Source organism: Littorina saxatilis, unplaced genomic scaffold (assembly GCF_037325665.1).
Source record: "Littorina saxatilis isolate snail1 unplaced genomic scaffold, US_GU_Lsax_2.0 scaffold_1940, whole genome shotgun sequence".
Lineage (NCBI taxonomy): Eukaryota > Metazoa > Mollusca > Gastropoda > Littorinimorpha > Littorinidae > Littorina > Littorina saxatilis.
Window position 1 is genome coordinate 2,132 of NW_027128792.1, and position 10,369 is coordinate 12,500.

Genomic DNA, 10,369 nt, shown 5'->3' on the forward strand with positions numbered 1-10,369 from the left:
CAACAAAAAAATTAAACAATTACAAATTTCTTACATTTTATTTTTCTTTGCGAAACGGTTTTGACCAGGCTTGAGTTAACTTTTTGCTAAAGTGATGAAATCTGACATTTCCACAGCTTCCTGAGGCGAAGAATTAAAAGATAATCTCCAGGGATTAGCTCCGATAATTAAAATCCACAACGTTCAGGTCACCATCCGCGAATCAGATCACGCAAGAGTTTAGCGTTCTTCGCACTGATGTCAATTTTAGACACACAAAGCTAAATATAACTGTGCAAACTACAGCCTTGTTTGATGAGTAGTTGCACTAATGGACCCCTAGGGACTTCGAAAGTCCTGGATGGGCACGCTAACTGGACCTTATCCAATCTCGTGTGACGGTCGTGGCATTCAAATCACAATAAGTCCTGAAGCCACGACACAGTAGCAGATGAATAGTACTCGTGGATGAAGTAAAGGAATAACAATAGCGCTTCAACAAAGGCCTATGAATGAAAGTAATGTGGGTGGCCGTTATCAAATGGAAATTTTATAAACGCCTCGAAGTATTTCAAAACCAGGAGCTCTAATTTGTTTGGAAGCTGTGCAGGAATTGTTGTTATTATCACACGCATTCCGTTCTCGGTCATTAATTTAAAAAAAAGCGATCGCTCTATGAAAAGAGGCCATGAATCCAGAAAATACAAATGCATATTTCCCCACCATATAATTTTATTATTTCCATACGTTCCCCCTGACGTTCCTTCGTCACCAAGAGCAACAGTTATTGATGTTTATGCCTATGGGAACCAAAGGGAAGTAAGCGCTCTAAATGTATACGACATATTCAATGGAGTAAGTGAGAGTTGTCTGGAACCAATCTCCTGGCACTTGAGAGAATAACAAGCATTGGAATGAACAAGCGACTTTCATCCTCTTCCTTGTGCCTCATTTCGTTTAAGATTGATGTTTATGCCGTCAAGAATACCGATCCCATACAGCAATTCTGCCAAAGTCTCTAGTAGTATCTCGAGACTTTTATTTTTACGACTGTTCACTTTGTGATATCTCTCGGCCTCGCCAGTTGAAAAGGTATTCAATCCCTCTCTGCCCATCTGTTGTCTAACAATGTCTCCAGCCTCCGTCGTCACTTCCGCTCGTTAGTGTGTCCGCTCCTCGCATCGTTCTGTTCTCCTCACGTTTCGATTTTAAACCTCCCAATCGGCCCAACCCGCCCCAGGTCTAGCATGTCTTTGTCAAAGTCAGTTAAGAGGCCTCGTCGGTCAATGGTTAAAGGCACAGTCCTTCCCGTGTAAATAGCTTGACTCACCATCTCCTCTCTCGATAGGCTTTTATCTGGGATAAGGCCATCCAGTCACTTGGACACCTACCAAAAATTAAAACCCTGAACGCTCTCAGTGCAGAGTGGTTTTTTTTTATTATTAAATAATTATTTAGCGGACACTTAACTTTTTGTGTGAAAATGATTCATCACAAAATTCTAACCTCCACGCAGGAAGCACACAGCTAGGTCTGTGGAAGCACACAGCTAGGTCTGTGGAAGCACACAGCTAGGTCTGTGGAAGCACACAGCTAGGTCTGTGGAAGCACACAGCTAGGTCTGTGGAAGCACACAGCTAGGTCTGTGGAAGCACACAGCTAGGTCTGTGGAAGCACACAGCTAGGTCTGTGGAAGCACACAGCTAGGTCTGTGGAAGCACACAGCTAGGTCTGTGGAAGCACACAGCTAGGTCTGTGTGCTCTCTGTGCACAGTTGGAGTTTTGTAATGACAGATTTGGTAAAAGCCACTGAGGCGTTTTCGGAAATAAATGTATAAAATATATTCCAACTCGTCACAACCATCAATCAAGGTGTTGCTTTGCGTATGTGTTCAATTGGAGGGGTAGCGTTATCCCAGGTAAATGCCTGGCAAGGTGTGAGATAGTCAGCCAAATCGTTAACACTGTTAATCGTTAATCGTGCCTTTTTTTATTCCCCCCCCCCCCCCCCTTCCTCCGTGTCTCAGATCTATCTTGGTCGGAGTGAATATAGAGATCTCGTCGGTCAATGGAAATAATTGCGGCCCTCCCTCAACCATCGGAGATCGTTACTGCGACGCTACCTCACACTCACACCACACACAATCCATTCTGTGCGAATTGTTCTCCCATTTAGATGCCTGTTAACCTTTGACGACCACAAGAGGCCGTCTAAAGCCGGAGGTTGCTGAGAGTATAGGGCCAGTTTCCGTTGAAAGGGTCTGGTTTTATGCCTTCTTTACCAAAACCCACCATCGACTTCAGGACAATTTTGGTAAAATCATTATCCAATGTACACTCGGCATACAATGTTCTAACCATTTGACCTGCACTTGCAGTTGCTCATTCGGGATAACATCTTTACCAAGCTACCGAAAACAGTCGATGACAGGGTCATCTTCATCCAGTTTCATGTACGCACCTACCCAGGTTTTCTTGGTGATACCCACATATATTTGCCACCCCAGTTGGCACCGGAGAAATTGTGGAGTCCGATGAGGCCTTGAGATTTGTATCGTGCAGTGACTCGCACTCGTTTCCCCACATCGATTTCACGGTATTTCACGCCTTTACCAGTGAGAAACTTCAAAGAAGCCAAGGTGACCACGGGAAACCAAGTCGAGAAGAAGTGTGAGTACGTTAGTGTCTGGCGACCAAACCCATATTTCTTGCTCCACACTCTCATCTGTAGCAGGCAAGACTTGATGAGGAATCAATGTATCAGCCTCTTCGTGGGAATGGTTTTCTTCGAAATCTTGGCCTTTGATCTTAGTATCGTAAGCTTCAACGAGCTTGAAGGTGTCACTGCTGGCAAAATGCTCAAGAAGGGCCAGGGCGAACATAGCTGTCAGAGTACTCTTGGTTTTTGAGGCAGAGCTAGAGGAGCTCCTTGATAGACATCGTAAGCTTCATGTCTGTGTGGATTTGGAATTCTGTGGACGTTACTTCCCTCTTCTATTTCTGCCCTCTGATTGAGTCTTCTAAATACTGGAACAGTTTGTATGCTGAGTGTACAGTTCGAGTGGCCCCACAACGATACCAGAGTTGAGGTGGGAGCTGGTTCGATCCAAGAATTTAGGAGAGATGTTGCCTCCTACACGGGCAGCCTTGAAATGTTATTTTGTGTCACAAAAGATATGTTCTGGGTACCACCCCTTTCAACAAAACATAACAAAATAATCTGTGTCAAGGAGTGTGTATGGGATTCAGTCAAGCAAAGTAACCCAGTTTAGGACAATTTCCCTTGAGATCATGAAAAAAACCACTGAAATATGGATCAGAAAATGTTGGGGATGTCACGAACTGGACTCATTCAAGCAGTGTACCCCCATTTCAGGAATATGCCTATCGAGCTAAAAGGAGACAAGAGCGCTTTGTCGGCAAAACAAGTGATTAGTGAGCTATATTTGGACCGTTGAAGATGAGTGGAAAAAGTTTCCATTATGCAAGTGGGTTATGGTGCAGTGTGTAAATCCCACGGGTGAATGGAGTTGGAAAGAGCAAGTTATCCTTGAGGCATTGGAAAACATCAAATTGATTTCATTTTTTACCACACACAAAAAAGAGAACAGAAGACAAACTTGAGAGTGGAAAGGCATTGCAGACGTACCGTTCATTCACACAGCTTTTTATCAATCGATTTCACTAAGTGTTTCCGACGTGTTAAACTCTTTTCATAAAAAGAGTTTTGGGAACACAGGTCACCTGCACAGTATCTGCCCATGCATTTCTCGTTTTCGGCGTATGCAAAAACAAAATTCAAAATTCATAATGTCATTAAACGTTGATAATTAAGACTTCTTTTTTCTGTAAGCATTGCTCTAGCTTTTAAATGATATGTTTTTCTGTAAGCATTGCTCTAGCTTTTAAATGATATGTTTTTCTGTAAGCATTGCTCTAGCTTTTAAATGATATGTTTTTCTGTAAGCATTGCTCTAGCTTTTAAATGATATGTTTTTCTGTAAGCATTGCTCTAGCTTTTAAATGATATGTTTTTCTGTAAGCATTGCTCTAGCTTTTAAATGATATGTTTTTCTGTAAGCATTGCTCTAGCTTTTAAATGATATGTTTTTTAAAGCCTACACTTACGTTTGTAGTTTTAAAATAGCCTGCCTGATACATACTGTTTTATTATAACAAACATTCTCTAAAACTGCTTTCATAACATGGCAGAATAGTGCCAGGGAAACCAAGGGTGGGTGATTTCTACCAAAATAAAGTAAAGCCGTTGCATGTACCTTTTTTTATGAACTCACAAATCAAATGTAATCTCTGAGTAGTCTTTCTGATTCCCTTTTCTTTTAAGACAGAAAACCAAGAGCAAAATGAAAAGACAATTCTGCTTGGAAACCCGGCGAATCGAGGTATATTGAAAAGACAATTCTGCTTGGAAACCCGGCGAATCGAGGTATATTGAAAAGACAATTCTGCTTGGAAACCCGGCGAATCGAGGTATATTGAAAAGACAATTCTGCTTGGAAACCCGGCGAATCGAGGTATATTGAAAAGACAATTCTGCTTGGAAACCCGGCGAATCGAGGTATATTGAAAAGACAATTCTGCTTGGAAACCCGGCGAATCGAGGTATATTGAAAAGACAATTCTGCTTGGAAACCCGGCGAATCGAGGTATATTGAAAAGACAATTCTGCTTGGAAACCCGGCGAATCGAGGTATATTGAAAAGACAATTCTGCTTGGAAACCCGGCGAATCGAGGTATATTGAAAAGACAATTCTGCTTGGAAACCCGGCGAATCGAGGTATATTGAAAAGACAATTCTGCTTGGAAACCCGGCGAATCGAGGTATATTGAAAAGACAATTCTGCTTGGAAACCCGGCGAATCGAGGTATATTCATACAAATGTCATCGCACACAAAACAAAAATATTGTTTTTTTTCTTTGATTTTGTTAATTAAGTGCTAATTTAAAGAGAATATCGGACGGGGAGTCAACCTTTGATTAGGTATTGTACGTGTCAGCTAAATATAAGCATACCTTTATTAATCTTGAGTTAAAAGCTAATTATTCCCACAGGGAATCATTAGTAGCATTGTCTCGTCAGGTTTCCCCCTGGGCTTAGTTGCGCACTTGGTATCACTCTTCATACCAGGTAACTACTTTCGTTCGGCCTACCGGGCGATAGGTTATTCAACAGGACTTCATTAATTTGCCGTATTTATAACAACTGACAGAAGAACAATGATTAGCCCCAGAGACGATCTTACAGCTACCTGCAAAGATATCCATAGCTTGCTGTGTACAGTTATTAATGTGGCGAGGTGTTTTTTTCTCCAGAAAGCTTAACTGTCTGAACACTTCGGACCACACAGCAACTAATGTTTATATTAAGCTTGATGACGTCTGAGGGCAAACCCTAACTCACCCAATTCTAAGAAAAGGTAACAATCAAGTAATAACTTCCCGGTTGTCGAAACGGATCTGCATAAGAAAGGGCGGGTAGGTGTGGGGTTGGGGGGAGGCGGGGGTGAAGCTTATCTCCTCTCGTTTAAGTCGGTTCTTTTGTTGACGGAAGCTATGGTGTTAACAACGTATGACATCTCGTGTCCTGCTGCTCGCCTGTATCCAATCAGAAGAAGCCTAACAAAAGGAGGCGGGAGATCTGACGAAGCAAAATCTGAGAAAAGCGGCAATATCCTTTGGGTGGTTTTTTTTTTTGTAAGGTGAAAAGTGAAAAGTGTTCATTCCTTGTTCCCCTTTCGTTTTGACGTGTTTGTGTGTGTGTGTGTGTGTGTGTGTGTGTGCTTGCGTGCGTGCGTGTGTGTGTGTGTGTGTGTGTGTGTGTTTGTTTTTTTGTATGTGCGTGTGTGTGTGTGTGAGTGCGTGCGGGCGGGCGTGCCCCTGCGTTAACGTGTGTGTGTGTGTGTGTGTGTGTGTGTGTGCGTGTGTGTGTGTGTGTGCTTGCGTGCGTGCGTGTATGTGTGTGGGGGGGGTGTATGGGTGTGTGTGTGTGTGTGTGTGTGTGTGTGTGTGTGTGTGTGTGCGTGTGTGCGTGTGTGTGTATGTGTGTGTGTGTGTGTGTGTGTGCGTGTGTTGTTTGCTAACAACGCGATGGCTGTCCCTCTGTTGGTCCGGTTGGTCTGTCGGTAACTTTCTATTTCAAATGTTGCTTAATTCAAATAGTTTTAAATGTCATCAATTGCTTCGATCACTTCATACAAAAGAGGCAGTTGACAACTATCATATGGACTGGGTGGCCGAGTGGTAACGCACTTGCGCTCGGAAGCGAGAGGTTGCGAGTTCGACCCTGGGTCAGGGCGTTAGCAATTTTCTCCCCCCTTTCCTAACCTAGGTGGTGGGTTCAAGTGCTAGTCTTTCGGATGAGACGAAAATCCGAGGTCCCTTCGTGTACACTACATTGGGGTGTGCACGTTAAAGATCCCACGATTGACAAAAGGGTCTTTCCTGGCAAAATTGTATAGGCATAGATAAAAAAAATGTCCACCAAAATACCCGTGTGACTTGGAATAATAGGCCGTGAAAAGTAGGATATGCGCCGAAATGGCTGCGATCTGCTGGCAGATGTGAATGCGTGATGTATTGTGTAAAAAATTCCATCTCACACGTCATAAATAAATCCCTGCGCCTTGAATATGTGCGCGATATAAATTGCATTAAAACAAATATTTAAAAAATCCCTGCGCTTAGAACTGTACCAACGGAATACGCGCGATATAAGCCTCATATTGATTGATTGATTGAACTATTTCCATTCTTACCAGGACACATAGGCAGGAACATTGTGGCCTACACTCGGACGGACGGATAGAAGACTCATAAAAAGGAAAGACGAACATTACACGGACTAGCGGACAAACACTCAAGTCCTTAATGGCAAAAAACCTGGGGACTTTTATGACCAGACTTCAGCTTCAGACAGACAGATGTTCTTGCATCCACTCCATGCGTGCAGCAACAACCCAATGAAATTGACTTAAGAGTGATGACAGCTTCGACGGGATTTTAATCCAGTAGCTATAAAGCAAGATTGGCAAAATAAGGGCACAAAGGCGGCAGTAGGCATGGCTTTTAAAATCCCTATCCCCCCTAAGCTGAAGAAGCCTAATCCGTAATAGGACCGGAGGTAGTTTCGTATTCTACGAACTGTTGGATTCTTTTACCCCCTACGCACCCTCTTTTTCGCGAAGACTTCCGGCTCTTTGGCAGCGGGCCCCGCGTGCATACGGTTGCTGAAGGAAATGTACCCTTTCAGATTCCAGTCGTATGCCAGCATGCGATCTGATCCTAGTTACCATTCGTAGATGGAGAAAAGGTCAACAAGTAGGGGACCCAGTATCCGTTCATACCTCCGCTTACATCGGCGTTCGGGAATTTCAAAATCCTGGGTATTTGGTGCGCTTTGCGCAACCACACCTTTGTAAACTCAGAGGCAAAAGAAACGCAAATGCTGCAGTGAAGATGGCTTACCCATGAATTTTAATGTCGAATTAATTATTTCGGGTTAACAATAACAAGGAAACGAATTGACCGATACAAAAACCATACGGAAAAGTGTATTGGGATGAGAGCATGACGTGCCATGTTCCACTGAACACTGTTTGAAGACTGTTGAAAGTCAAAAGCGTGTTGCTCCTCCCTGGGCGTTGATGACTGTGGCGCACCTCCGGTACATGGAGAGGACGAGGTGATTAATTTGCTGCTGAGGGACCTGAGCCCACACCTGGGTCACGGCAGCACGCAGTTCTGCTGCTGTGCGGGGTCTCCGGGCAAGGGCATTAATCCTTCTTTGCATGATGTCCCAAAAGTGTTCGATTGGGTTGAGATCCGGAGATCGAGCAGGATGAGGCAGAATGTTCACGCTGTTGTGATGCAACCTGTCCTGGGTAGCACGTGCAGTATGGGGACGGGCATTGTCTTGCTGGAACAGGCAGTTCTGGTACCTCTGGACAAATGGAACCACATAGGGACGCAGGACTTGATTGATGTAGCGGTCTGCATTGACACCATTCCCACGACCTTGGCCGACGTTCTGAAAGACGACAGGTCCCACTCGCTAATTGACACCAATGGCGCCCCATATCATGACGCTGGCACCTCCCCATCGACCATTATGCAGGATGTTATTGTTAGCAAACCGCTGTCCAGGTCTTTGCCAGATCCGGACACGCCCATCGCCATGTTCCAGGCAAAAGCGCTTCTCGTCCGAAAAAAGAAGCCTCCGCCAGTCCCGATGGCGCCAGTGGGCATGCTGCTGGGCCCAGGCTAGACGATCCAGGCGATGCTGAGCTGTCAAGACGGGACGTCGAGCAGGACGCCGAATTACCAGGTTCTGCCCACCAAGGCGTCGGCGTAGAGTTCTGGCACTGACGGGTTGTCCATGCACCCCAAATGTGTTACGGGCTGTGTTGGCGGCAGTTTCGAATGCATCTCGCTGGTGTTGATGGACAAGATGGCGATCTTGTCGGGCTGTTGTTACCCGGGGTCTGCCACGTCCTGGTAAGTCTCCGGGACTGTTATTGGCATGAAAACGTTGCTGCAGACGATAAACCGTGGTGACATTTACTCCAAATGCCATAGCAACTTGCTGAACTGATTGTCTGGCATCAAGTCTCCCGATCGCCTGTTGGCGCTGATCTGGTGATAGTCTCGGCATCGCGCCTGTGTCGCAGAAATGAATGTTGTAACAGTTTTGTGAGTATGGTACAGCTTGCCTGAACACTCTGAACACGAAAAGCTGCTTTTCCACATTGTGCATGTGCTGAAAGTGGTCCCCATGACGGTTTGGGATCCCCGTCAACAAGACCTCACGTGTGACCCAGATAACGGCAAACACGGTTCTGACAAGATAAGACCGCTAAAACAACACGTGCAGAACATGCTAGTATCATTATTTTCTTTTTATTTCAAGTCCATAAAGGTTTGATTAACGCATCCTTTATTTGTGTTTCTTTTGCCTCCGAGTATATTTAGGTGTCTAAATTGAATTTCTTGGCTAAAGCCTATGTTGCATTTTATGTAAGCCACAGTTACTTGTATTAGCCATGTCTACTTATGCCATCAAACTGGCTATTCCATATTTTCTCAAAAGTTTGGTAAGAGCCAGTTTCCGCCACCCCTGTGCCTAATGTAACTCTAGTACGCTGTCTACAACTTTTACTTTATCTCAAAACAACAATGTTAGGTTTATAAAATTTTGGAACATTTCGCTTCGAAATTCTAAAATCAATGAATTTTGCAAATGTGTCGACAGCTTACTAAAGGTTAAGGAACAATGCATATGTTATTATGTAAAAGAAGCTCTTAACGTTCAGAGTTGATGATTGTAGTTGGACCCCTTCCCCATCGTTGGAATTCTGTCCAGGTCTGCTTCGGCGAGATCCGCGCTACCTTGTGCCTGAAAGTCCACTTTCTCCAACAGAGCGCGGGCACGTCCCCTTCTGCCCCCAGAACCAATTAGCCCCTTGCACGGCATTTATGATGCTTGCGCGCAGCTCCATAATTTGTCAAAGTAAGACCATTAGTTCTTGGGATCACGACAGAGTATATCAAGACAGTTGAAATGTACCACATTCTCGAGGTTGTGACCAGATCACGAACAGCCAGGTGGCACTGCCAATCGCTCCAAAATGTAGCACAATGTCTGTAAAATGTGTATTTTGCTGTGTCATAGTAGTGGAAACACGTTACAGCTGTGCAGGCCTGGACTGACAACGAGTGGGGGATGCAGAGGTGCTTCCTGATAGTGTGAAGGTGCGTCTTTATCCAGAACATACAGCTTGACCCATGAACGAGAATACCTGAAACTAAGAGTTGATTATTAGAAAACCTCTCTAACAAGAGATTCCAGCCGCATACTGGTTTGTGTCTGCCTGTTTTAATCAGTTCTTTTAACAAATGAGGTTAATATTGATGACGGTCTTATTTGTCCCAACCGGGACCCATATACGTTTGTTTGGTTGTGTGTGGGCGCAAGCATTCTCTTAATTGCATTTTAGATGTTTATACTTGGTCTGATTTGCGATTTGTTGTTGTCATAATTATGTTGTCTGGTTGCTAAAGGGCAGATGAACTATACTTTTCCATCCATTGCTTGTTTGTGGACAATACATTGTCTTATGTCTGACGAACGACCAAAGACAAACACCTCCCTTTTTATGGTTGTATCGGGACTGCAACACTGGCTGTCCTGTTCCTGGGTAGGTTGGATGAAAACTCCATCAAATGGACTGGTTGCCTTTTTGCGATACGGCCGTCAAGTGAGTCGATGTTGACCAAAAATATCACACGAAAGCGATATAATTTTCGTCCGCGAAAAACACGTCTTCTCGCGCTGCGTTCAAGATGGAAAAGGAAGTAGGGAGGTTTAACTC